The sequence below is a fragment of the Hemicordylus capensis genome, chromosome 11, assembly GCF_027244095.1.
Source record: "Hemicordylus capensis ecotype Gifberg chromosome 11, rHemCap1.1.pri, whole genome shotgun sequence".
Taxonomy (NCBI): Eukaryota; Metazoa; Chordata; class Lepidosauria; order Squamata; family Cordylidae; genus Hemicordylus; species Hemicordylus capensis.
Window position 1 is genome coordinate 11,268,511 of NC_069667.1, and position 12,973 is coordinate 11,281,483.

The 12,973-nt window shown below is 47.9% G+C and overlaps 1 protein-coding gene across 11 annotated transcripts in view; it reads right to left on the reverse strand.

The window, feature by feature from the left end:
- DACH2 (dachshund family transcription factor 2) overlaps positions 1-12,973 on the reverse strand; it is a 421,855-nt gene that overhangs the window by 90,797 nt on the left and 318,085 nt on the right. The gene's annotated exons all lie outside the window — the stretch shown is intronic.

The window sequence follows — 12,973 nt, forward strand, 5'->3', positions numbered from 1 at the left end:
CTGGGAATAGTCATAGTCAGGGTTAGCAAACCTACTGATACAAGTCGTATGACCCGGACTAGTGCACCCCACTGAACCACTGCAGAAAAAACCAGAGTGATGTGATATCACTTTTAACTAAAGGTTTAGGCAAGCATTGGATGGGGGAAAGTCTCTGTTCCTCACGCAATCAAGAATTCGGCTCCCGGGAGTCTCAGCTTCTGATTCTTGGCAAATATGTATTTGTTTGTCACATTTATATGGAAAGGTTTGTCACATTTATATGGAAAGGAAAGGTCGTGCTATCGAGTTGGCGTTGACTCCTGGTGACCACAGAGCCATGTGGTTTTCTTGGTGGAATACAGGAGTGGTTTTCCATTACCTTCTCCCACACAGTATGAGATGGTGCCTTTCAGCACCTTCCTATATCACTGCTGCCCGATATAGAAGTTCCCCATATTCTGGGAAACACACCAGTGGGGATTCAAACCACCTCTTGCTCTCTAGGCAGATTGCTTCCCCGCTGCGCCATTAGATGGCTCACATGTATATACTGCCCTATTAAAAAAATCTCAGGACGGTTTCCAATGTAAACCAGCAGCAAACAGCAAGTAAAACCTAAAAACCATATAAAACAGATTAAAATAACTATAAATAAAACTTCAAAACATCACAAACTAAAAGCCGGATGAAACAGGTGTGCTTTCAAAAGTCATGTAACAATTAGAGATGGGGAGGTGCTGATATCATTTGGGAGAGTGTTCTAGAGACTCGGGGCAACTCTAGAGAAGGTCCGGTTTTGGGTCACCACTAAGCGTGTTCACCGCAACTGGACCTCTGCCGATGACTTTAATAGGCAGCGGGATTCATGAAGAAGAAGGCGCTTTCTTAAGTACCCTGGGCCCAAGCTGTTTAGGGCTTTATAGATAACTAGCTGGGCCAGGCACAGAGCATCTGTGCCTCTAGTCTCCTACTGCATGCCAATCTTTTCTTTCAATGCCCACCCTCCTGCCACAGTTTCCTCCCCCCGCCATTTCCCCCCGGCTGTTGTTTGTTTCCCGCCTTGCCCGCCAGCCTGTCCGCTGGTGCCGCTGCTTTCCGCTCCCACTGGTGGCATCTCACTTGTGAACTCTCATGAGTGCTGCCACACACGGGATTAGCAACGGATACACCTTAGAGAAAGATATAGGTAGATAACCCGTACTTTGTATTTTGCCCGAAAACTAATTTGAAACCAGTGTCCTTCTTGTAAAATAGGGGTAATATGGTCTCTGTGGGTGGCCCCAGAGACCAACCTGCCTTCCGTGTTCTGCTCCAGTTGCAGTTTCCAAACTACATACAAAGGCTGCCCAGTGCAGAGCTGTTTTAAATATGTTTAGAAGTTAAAACTGTTTGAATATGTTTAGAAGTTTCGTCTGCTCTGATGATGGAGGCAGAGGGATCTTGCTGCCCTGCCCACTCCCCAACAATCTGCCACCAGAGGCGGATACTTCACCTCGCCTCATGAAAGAGCTGCCCCGGAAGCCTTTTGTGAACTGAATGAGGATGCAGTGAGGAGATCTTGGATATGGACTGCGAAAACTCCCTCTTTCTAAGATCTAGAAGAGGATGCCATTTACAGCTATCTCCTGCCGTAATCTATGCAGGCGATTTCTTCTTTGCATGTAAACAGACCCATTTTTCAGCCCCGTAATCAGTATGCATCTATTAAGCTACTTAACAGCAATGAGCTGTGGTTCATTAGGTAGCTACTGTTGTGTCTCCGTCTAGTTAAAATTTCTCTGCAAGTTAATCTATTTTATTACAAATGAGAACACCAGCAATAATGTCCCTGCCGTTCTCCAAACACAGGGTTAACAGTATTTGTAACAAATCAATGCGGACATTTAAATAGGAACATTGCAGAGCTCAAAGCCTGAACATCTTTTTACACCTTGATGACTTCATTTTGTCATTTGTGAATTTTACAGTCCCCGTCACTCTTCATATATTTCAGTTTTCTTCTTCTGATAATAGCTGTCGTTCCGCTAGCCCAATACATTAAAAGCTGTCTTCTAGAGAGCAGATTGCCACACACACACACACACACACACACACACACACACACACACACACAGTGACAACTAAAATAAAGCCATATTTTTCTGCTTAACAGACTTACCTCTTACTCTGCTGTGATGATGTGGCTCCATGCACAATAGGAACATAGGCAGTTGCCATATACTGAGTCAGACCATTGGTCCGTCTAGCTCAGTATTGTCTACACTGACAGGCAGCGGCTTCTCCAGGGTTTCAGGCAGGAGTCTCTCCCAGCCCTACCTGGAGATGCTGCCAGGGAGGGAACCTGGGACCTTCTGCATGCCAAGTATATGCTCTACCACTGAGCTATAACCCAACCCTCCAAGGGGAATATCTTTCAACATTAACATATAGTCTCCCATCCAAATGCAAAACAAGGAATACTCTGCTTAGCAAAGGGAACAATTCATGCTCACTACTGCAAGGCAAGGAACTATGTTTTTCTTATTATTCTTTTTCTAAGTGAACTGCTTTGACAACTTTTTGTTGATAATAATAAATTTATAATTAATTACATAACAACAACAACAACAATAATAATAATTTGTCGATAATGATGATGATGATAAATTTCTCCCCTCCAGTCTATTATAAGAAGCTTGCTTTCTAGTGAAACTACGAAAGGCTTTTGGGTTGGCATTTTGGTGACAGCCTAGATATTTGCCTCTGAAACTTTTATTTCACCTGATATGATGGCAAGCCTTTTAAATCTTCATAAACAAACATGTTGATTTTTGTTTAAAGATGCAGTTTTATCACTGGATGCACCCTGCAACACTGCAGGGCTAGAGAACAGTGGCTTTCACAAGTAATTTATAGATTTGGGAATATAACTAATTTTTAAAAAATGTTGGCAGAAACATTTTGAAGTTCTTACCTGTCTGCCCCTCTACAGTACCTAGCGGCTATCTGTCTTCTCATTTCTCTTCTCTTTATGGAGCTGAACCATAAATTCTCCTCCAAAGACCTTTTTGCAGTATTCAATCCCTTTGAAGGACAATATATTTCTGTGTCTTACTAAAGAATGGTTTCTGGGTTTGGCTCAGAAAATGTAGCTACAAAGCCTGACACTATTAATTTTAGCTATGATTTAGGATAATGGCACCAAATCAGTTTGTCCTCCCAGGTAGCTGGGATATCCTTTGTCTCCTTTCAACACTAATTTTGTGTGCCCTCTTAAGTGGTCCTCCAAGGTGTGCATGTTCTCCAACATCCCAAGGCTGACAAAACGCAATGCGGTGCAAGCCAATCACCTTGGAGCATAGCTGTCCCAACCAATCACCTTGGAAGCATAGCCCTCCCCTCCAAGGGGAATATCATCACAGGAACTCTGGCCTCACTGCCAGACAATGGAGATTTTGTTTCTTGGTTTTGTGAGATATGGCAGTCACAAGGGGAAGAAACGAGGAAGAACTTTGTTGGATCAGACCTAAGGCCTTGGCACAGCGGGGAAATGCTGGACAAACAAGCAGAAGGTTGCCGGTTCAAATCCCCGCTGGTATGTTTCCCAAACTAAGGGAAAAACCTAAATTGGGCAGCAGCGTTATAAGAAGATGCTGAAAGGCATCATCTCAAACTGTGCAGGAGGAGGCAATGGGAAACCCCTCCTGTATTCATTCTACCAAAGACAACCACAGAGCTCTCTGTGGGTGCCAAGAGTCAAAATTGACTTGACGGCATACTTTACTAGGGATGTGCAAACTGATTCGACCCCGAACCAGTTCGATGTCGAACCGGTTAGGTTTGACGGTTCGAGGTTGAACCGAATCCCCCAGTTTGGTCTGGACCAACCCCCCCGAAGTTTTGGGGGTTCACGATCTTTAAATTATTATTATTATTATTTTAATTTTTACTTTGTACTCCCCTTGGGGGAGTTCCTGGAGGCAGTTGGATGTGTGTGTCCATGGAGGTTCCCCCTCCCCCTGCCGGACTTTGAAATCACCCCTCACCTGGTTCAGGTGCTCTTCAGCCGGTTTTCAGCCTTCACCCGGCAGCCCGGTGGCCATGTTGGGGGCTGGGCGCATGCACCGGCGGGGGGAGAGGAACCTTTGCAGACCCCCCGCCACCTCCAGGAACTCCCTGAACTGAACCGGGGGGGGGGTTCGAGGGGGTGCTGGACCGAACTGGCCCGGTTGGGTTCGAGGCCGGTCCAGCTTCAAACCCAACCAGGCCAGCTGGTTCCATCCACATTGCTACACTTTACTTTACGGCCTTTATATTCCAGCATCCTGCTTCCCATAGTGACCCACCAGCTCCTTCTGGGAAGCTTGCAGGCCAGAGATGAAGGTATGCCCTCTCTCCTGCTGTTGCTCCCCTGCAACGGGTATTCTGAGGCATCCTGAATCCTGCCTGGAGGTAGTCTATAGCCATCAAGACTAGTAGCCACTGATAGAATGGCCTTCCATGAGGACTATCATGACCCCAGGCCCTGGAGGTCCTGGATGGGAGGATGGGGCAGAATGTCTGGAAGAAAATTAAATGCCCATTTCCTTCCTTTTTCCAGTTCTCTCTCCGTCCCTTCATTTTCTACTACATCACGTGCCCCCTTTAGTATCAACGTAGGGGAGCAAACCTGAAATTAAGGATTCCTATTAGGTTCTTGCAATATCCACTAGAAAGACTACTAATCAAGTTCACTTACAAACAAGTACAGAAGGAACAGTGACAAATGCCCCCAAATCCACAGACAGAACCAGCTCATTTCGCCCTGCCAGGCCTGCCTGCGCCCAAAGGTTGCACCCCAATTTCCTTCAGCCCTCTCTCTGCCCTTTTTTCATTCCAGTTAAACTCACCCTGCCTGTTCCACAAGCCCAGCATTCCCAACAGAGCAGCGGTGACCAACTTGAGGCTCTCAACTCCAATTGGACTACAACTCCCATCACCTCTGCCAGAGTGTCCTGACAGGGGGTGATGAGAGCTGGTCTTGTGGTAGCAAGCATGACTTGTCCCCTTAGCTAAGCAGGGTCTGCCCTGGTTGCATATGAATGGGAGACTTGATTTACAGTCCTCACACATCAAGTCTATTCCCCTCAGGGGATGGAGCCACTCTGGGAAGAGCATCTAGGTTCCAAGTTCCCTGCCTGGAAGCATATCCAAGATAGGGCTGAGAGAGATTTCTGCCTGCAACCTTGGAGAAGCCGCTGCCTGTCTGTGTGGACAATACTGAACTGGATGGACCAATGGTCAGACTCAGTATACAGCATGTTCCTATGTTCCTATGATGGGAGTTATAGTATGGCAGCTGGAGAGTCTCTGGTTGGCAGTCCCCTGATACTGAGCACCTTTCTCAGATTCTACCCCTGCAAATGATTCATTCATTCATTCGATTTATATACCGCCCTTCCAAAATGGCTCAGGGAAGTTTGCATCAAAATGATCTGCCCATTCAAGGCACGGTCCACAAACAAGAACTCTTGTCTGACTTGCTTACGAAAGGCTCGACTAACTAGCAGGACTTACACCACCCATGGTTATTTGGTTCTACAATCTGAGTGGACACATTCATCATGGTCCAATCCTGTGCCATCAGAACTGATATGGCTTTATTATACATCCCCTGCTAACTGGGCAATCCCCTGCTAACTGGGCATAGAGGCACCTTTCACCATGGTGATTCTCTTTATTTAGCAGGGGGAGAATAACTGGCCCTATCCACCCCCAGCACAGTACCTCCAGTGACTGTTGCTGGTGTCTATCTTGTGTTTCTTTTTAGAATGTGAGCCCTTTGGGGACAGGGAGCCATCTTATTTATTTATTATTTCTCTGTGTAAACCGCCCTGAGCCTTTTTTGGAAGGGCGGTATAGAAATTGAATTATTATTATTATTATTATTATTATTATTATTATTATTATTATTAAATATTTATGAACGTTTTGAACACTTTCATGTGGGAAATCAATCTCAGTGAACAAAAAGAGAGAAAAAACAAGGGCCCATTCACACGACTGTTTAGGAGGGCGGGAGGGGAGGAAGGATGCATAACCTTCCCTTCCCTGCAGACGATTACCAACATGTTGCTGAGTATGTGGATTACGTGGCCACACGGTCTGCTGCCGCCAAGGTTCATTGTGGGGATCTGTGGGGACCATTGTGGGGATCTGTGGGAATCATTGTGGGGATGTGCACGGAACCACCCCCAGCACAGTACCTCCCGTGACTGTTGCTGGTGTATATCTAATGTTTCTTTTTAGATTGTGAGCCCTTTGGGGACAGGCAGACATCTTATTTATTATTTCTTTATGTAAATTGCTTTGGGAACTTTTACTGAAAAGCAGTATGTAAGTATTTGTTGTTGTTGAAAGACCAGCGGTTCGGCCTGTTCGGAGGTGGGGGGGTGTCTCTTTAAGGATGGGGGAGGGTGCTCTTACCCCTCCCGCCACATTCCCCCCACTGGCGCTGCCTTTTAAAACAGTCCGGCAGGGCAGCAGTGTACCTCCTTGCCACTCCGGTGCCTCCTCGGACTGGAAGTAACTGAAAGTTGCCGCTGCGCATGCGCATGTCAGAAAGGCAGAACTGGTGGGGGGAAATGTGGTGGGAGGGGTAAGAGCAACCTCCCCCTGTCCTTGACAGGCGCCGGTTCTGTGCACACCACTAGTGCATTGTGCAGATATGTGCCAGAGCCAGCTGGGAGCAACCAGCATTTGCACACAAGCAGTTAGCCTGAGTTAAGGGCGCACTTGCTCTCTTAACCTCAGCTAACTGGTGGCTCTGTAGGTGGGTTTGCCGCCATGGCACTCCTGGGATCCACTGGGATCCACTTGGATCCTGGGGGTTCTCACGAGCAGCCAAAATCTTGGCTGCTTGTGAGAACCGCCTCCATGCCTTTTACCGAATCACAACTCTTCTTTGCTGAAATTTGCAGCTTGAAGTAGTGGTGTGCACAGAACCGTCTGGCCCGGTTCAGTTCGAGGCTGGACCGGACTCGAACAGAACCAGGCCAGTTCGGTCCACCCCTCCCCGGTCTAGTCTGGGGGGGGGTCTGTGAATTTTTTATTTTATTATTATTTTTAATTAGTTATAAATACCTGTAGCCCCTTTGGGGGGCTTTCTTTTGGCCACGGAGGGTGGGGGGTGGTCCATGAGGGTACCCCCTCCCCCCGCCGGCCTCCCTCATCACCACCGCAGCCAGGTGAATGTAGTATTTTTGGCCCTTTCGGACCTCCATAAAGGTGAGGGGTGGCCATTTTGGCCACCACCACCACGCATGCGCAAATGCTCTCTGAGAGGCTATGCAGGGGGTTCGATTCCGAACCCCCAAACCCCCTGAACCTCTGGATCGAACCTCCGGACCGGTTCGCACATCCCTAGCTCGAAGCTGAGAGAGTGTGTCACATCTTGGTCTGATAGGGATGCACATTAAAACATGTTGCGAAACTGATCAAAGGCTGAAAAATTAACACATGTCTAAATTTGAGGCCCTCTTTGAGCTTGGGGCTCAAGTCAAAATGGCCCTTCTACCCCCCCCCCACAACCTCCGCATTAGCTCTGCTCATCCACAGTGATCAAGCCAGGAAAGTCACAAATAAAGCAAACAAATGAATTTGCAGCGCTCACCTAGCCACAACATAATCAACTTGACCTTCCTACTTCCGCTGCGATATTTTATGGTATTGATCTTCATTTGCGTGCCAAACATTTAGAGAAGTGATGACACGCGGGCAGGCTTGTTTATTTTTATTTCCAGCACGGCTATAATTACTCATCCAAATGTTAATCTATTAATGAGTTCCTAAAGGACATAATGGCCTTTCTCTGCTGACAAGTGGGTTCTGGAGCTCGGTCTGGATCCTGGAAATTTTATTCATACATTTGTCTTGGTATTTCTGGGTAAACTGATGCTCCCTCCCCCTAGTAATCTGCTAGGCAGGGAAAGGTGGGAGGTAACTTGCTAATGAAACTGGAGGCAGGAAATAACACTGACTGTTAGAAACCTTATCTAAATTCAGTATTTAACGGAAAACAATAGTTGAGCTACTGAATTCATGAGGAAAATGGAAATCAGCCAATGATTGCTGGATATTTCTCAGAACAATTCTTTTTTTAATTGTCCCATCGATGAGATGTTATCATAGGGTTTCTTCTGCTCCTTTTAGGGCAGCCTTCTCTGGGTGTATTCAAGGGTAACTTTAATCAACCATTTTAGCTGCCTTAGAACATAAGAACTGGATCAGACCCAAAGCCTATCGAGTCCAGCCTCCTGTTTCCTACAGTAGCCCATCAGATGCCTCTGAGAAGCCCACAAGCACGAGATGAAGGCATGCCCCCTCTCCTGCAGTTGCACCCCGGCAACCTCTGAGCATGGAGGTAGCCTATAACCATCAGAACTAGTAGCCATTGATAGTAGGGATGTGCACGAACCTGTTCAGAGGCCCTTTTACGGGCCTCTGAACAGGTTTGAACCCTGGGAGGTTCGAAGGTTCAGAGGTGGGGGGGAGGGTGCACTTATCCCTCCCTCTGCTACAATGCCACCAATCTGCATTGCCCCCTTGGAGGAGTCTTGGGGACTCAGTGCCCCCCGCCCCCGAGGCGCTTATCCTGTCCCTAGAATTCATTATATCATCCCTGCAAGGGATGTCTGGAGGTGAAGCTCCAGACACCTCCTAAATCTGGAGATGAAGGTGCACCTTAGAGGGTCCACCACTGGCGGTAAGGTGCCTTCTCGCCTCACCACTGCCCACTTCCTCGAAGATTGGTTCAAATTCAAACCAAACCTCCACGGATGGTTCCATGCACACCCCTACTCTCTGTGTACTTTTAGAGATGACATACACTGCATTCTTAAATGATCGAATTCAAAACTTGATGGGGGCTTGACAAACTCCTCAGAGATTTCAGGATTGCCCATTTTTATAGCAGGGGTAGGAAGCGCTGGCTCTCCAGCTGTTGAACTACGACTCTCATCATTCCCAGACATAATAAATTGTAGCTGGGAGTGATGGGAGTTGTAGTTCAACAGCAGAGATCCAAGTTTGCCTACCCCTGTCCTATAGCAAACATAAGCTAAGCATATATTTGGAAGGGGGGGGGGAACCACAGCCTTCTGGTTCTTTTAAATGCACTGCCCAACCATCTTATTGTTCTCTTCCCTCACAGAGCAAAATTCCCCATTTGCTTTCTTCAAACTAATTAAGACTTTTTGTAGCGCTCTGCAATCTCCTCTCTGCTATGAAAACATTCCTTGTTTGATGCTGCGTTGGGCTGATTAAGTGATGTTCCCAGGCCTAATGACCTTAATGTGATTTCCAGTCCACATTAGGGTATATTTGTTATTAACTACAAATGCGAATGGCTGAGCCAACAGCGAAAGGATTTGGAGCATAACAAAAGGATAAGTGGTGATTGGTCAAACAATATTCCCAGGTTGCTTTGGAAGGAAAGCATGTGGATTCACAATCCAAAATAGCTCTTACACCATTAAAGAGGGGGAAAAAACCACAGGGCAGATTGGTTCTTCCAGCGAGACACTTCACCAAATTACCCTTGTGCTTTGTGATCAGACAACACATGGACCCTCGGTTAGCGCCAGGCTCTTTGTGACACCCCAAAGCCCTGGGAACATGTACTCCCTTTCCCAGCCCCATGCAAGCGTCTAGGACAGGCCTGCTCAACTTAGGCCCCCCCCCATAGCTGTTTTTGGACTACAACTCCCATAAGCCCCAGCCACAGGGAACAATAGCCAGGGATTATGGGAGTTGTAGGCCAACATCTGCAGGAGGGCTGAAGTTGAGCAGGCCTGGTCTAGGAACATAGGAAGTGGCCTTATACTAGCCAGACCACTGGTCCATCAGCTCAGTCTTATCTAAAGTAGGGCGGCAAAACTTTGGCCCTCCAGCAGAAGATGTTGGACTACAACTCCCATAATCCATGACTCACTGTGGCTGAGGATGATGGAAGCTGTAGTCTAACAACAGCTGGGGGACTGAAGTCAGGCGGCACCGACTGGCAGCAGCCCTCCAAGATTTCAGGTCGGAGTCTTCCCTCCCCTGCCCTGCCTGGAGATGCTGCCAGGGATGGAACCTGGGACCTTCTGCATGCCAGGAGCAGCCTGTACGGAATGGGGTGGGGCAGGGGGGAGGAGTGGCTCGTATGGGTGGGGTGGGCGGTCACCTCACGCTGCCTTAACTACTACTAGTATTACTATTTTTATCCTGCTTTTCAACTATAATTCCCAAAGCGGTTTATACAGAAAACATAAAGAAATAAGTTATAAATAAATAAATAAGTGCCTGCTAACCGCAGGCACGTGGGCTGAAGATTTGCCTGGTTCCTTGGTTCATGTGAATTGCCCTCTTATGTATGCATTTTAGTACATTTCTATACCACCCCATACAAGAACGACCCTGTCTAAAAACCATTAACACATTAACACAATTAAAAAATATATAGATTAAAACTCTAAAACCCAAAGCTTTAAAACTATAAACTACAAGCCTGGCGAAACAGGTATGTTTTCAGGTCCTTCTTAAAAACATTCAGAGAAGGGGAAACTCTAATTGCATTGGGAAATTATTTAAGTGATGCACAATAGTTAACGTTCCTGGAGGCAGCAAATCTCCCTTTCCATCCATGGCACGCATAGGCTCCCTTATGCTGCAAGGTTAGCCCATGTGCTTGAGAGTTCACTGGAAGGAGAGGAGAGCTGGTCTTCTGGTAGCAAGCATGAATTGTCCGCTTTGCTACGCAAGGTCCACCCTGGTTTGCATTTGGATGGGAGACATGTGTGAGCACTGTGATATATTCCCATTAGGGGATGGAGTCTCTCTAGGAAGAGCACCTGCCTGCTTGCATGCAGAAGGTTCTACGTGCCCTCCTGGGCATCTCCAAGATAGGGCTGGGAGAGACTCCTGCAGTGCCTGCACCCTTGGAGAAGCCGCTGCCAGTCTGTGTAGACAGTACTGAGCTAGATGGATCAATGGTCTGACTCAGTATATGGCAGCTTCCTATGTCCCTATGGAGGAGCCTGGGGAGTGTCTGTCTTCTGAATCAGGGGTACAGGCCTTAGAAAGAAACCAGAGGTCAACCTAACACTCGCTCTGTTCTTTTAGTACTTCTTAAAAACAAACCCTGCCGAACAGAGAGTGCTGACATTTTGCTTAAAATTCTGATCCCGGGGATGACTCATGGCAAGCCAAGTTTCAGAAAGAGAGAAAGTTTTCTCAGCGGAGCTGTAAATCCCTGAAGGCAGGAATTTATAATGGAGTTTCTGACAGAGTCTTAACTATAGAAGTGCGAGGAAGGGCTGCTAATCACATTAGGGCAGATTATAGATGGCAAGGAAGAGGTTCGAAACCTGGTCACCGCGGCTCTGTCTAATTTATAGTGTTCTTGTCAAGAAGAAATCAAATTTCATAGTTATGACATTTCTTTCCAGAGTACTAAATGTTAACTTTGCTGAGCAGGCACATTTTGGAGCCGGGGGAGGGGCGCAAGGGGGAGAGCGAGGCGGCTGGGTTCTAAATGGCAAATGTGATCTATAAGAGGAGAACGGGACAACTTCATCCCAAGACTTCTCTGAGGCAGGCCAGCGGGGCTCTAGGTTGGAACTTGGGTGGCAAGATGGCAGGGTCGAACCATCTACTAGGCAAACGAGGTGGTCGCCGAGGGCACCAAACAGTGAGAGGTGCAAAGAGGGAGAAGGCTTTCCTACTCTTCCAACAATAGATAACTGGGATCCAACGGAAAGGGTCAGTGAGGCGAGTCCCACAATCGGTGAGAATGAGGCTGAGCCTGCTCTCCCTGCAGATTGCCCGCAGGGCCCCGGATGGCCAGATCGGCTGCCCACACGACTGCCAGCTCCGTCACGGAGCTGGTGGGGGCTGCAGGGATCAGGGGCTACATGGCCATTGGAAGTTCCAGGATGCCCCACATGAGCATGTGGGGCATCCTTGAGAGACCTCTGAGCCCGGGAGGCTGCTTGCAGCCTCTCAGCGGGGGTCTACTCATGTGTCACCATGGTGTGGAGCCGCACCATGGCGGCACACAATCCGGCAACACGGGTTAGTGGAGTGCTCGCTCTGCTAACCTGGGCTAAGGGGAGGGGTAATTAAGAGGGCTAGCTCCCAGGAGCCGCGTGGCTCCCGTTGCAGCACATGGCCGCCAAAAAGCGGGCGAGGCTCCCTTAGGCCCCGTTTTGGCGGTCGTGAGAATCGCTTCAGTACTTCTCTGATGCAAGGCTGGTCTTAGGCCAATCCAGGGTTGAGATTTTCCCTCCCCAATGGAGGTTCCTCCTCTTGTATGGGTCTGTACTTACATGTCTAAAGGTGGGTCCAGTTTGAACCGGTTACCTGTTGTGAAAAAGGGCTTAGGCCTGTAGCTGGATAGCCCAGTCCCCAGAATAACAAAAGTAAGTAACAGTCCCCATTAAGTAACAAAAGGGAGGAATGTCCCCGATTCAGAGCACTCAGAGTGGAATTTAGGTGTAAGACATTACTGAGCTAAGATGGAGATCTGCATTTGGTCACAGGCGCCAACAGCCTGAATCATATGCCGGCTGGCAAGCCAAATGTAGGCCCGGCCCGCCTGCTAGACAGGCCTAGGTGACCATCTTGGGGGCAGCCTGTGGGGTATGCTTTTGCACTCCTGCCCCCTTCACCCATGTAGGTGCCTCCCCACACACATGGACAGGCGTATGCACCTCCATCATTCAAGCGGGTGGGCAACCAAGCGGATACTCCCCATCCCTGCTACTTGCCCAGCCACCCACTTGCTCTCCTCAAACCAAATCAAATCTTTATTACGGTCATTGGCCGGTAGGGATGTGCACAAATCTATTTTTTAAATTTGATTTGTGCCCGAATTGAATCACCCCTGATTTGTTTTGCTCCATAACTCCACTTCTACACGGGCTAGAGCTTAGCTTTTTAATATAATAAAAGCTGGGAATCTGGGGAGATTCCATAGGAGGAATCCAAATCT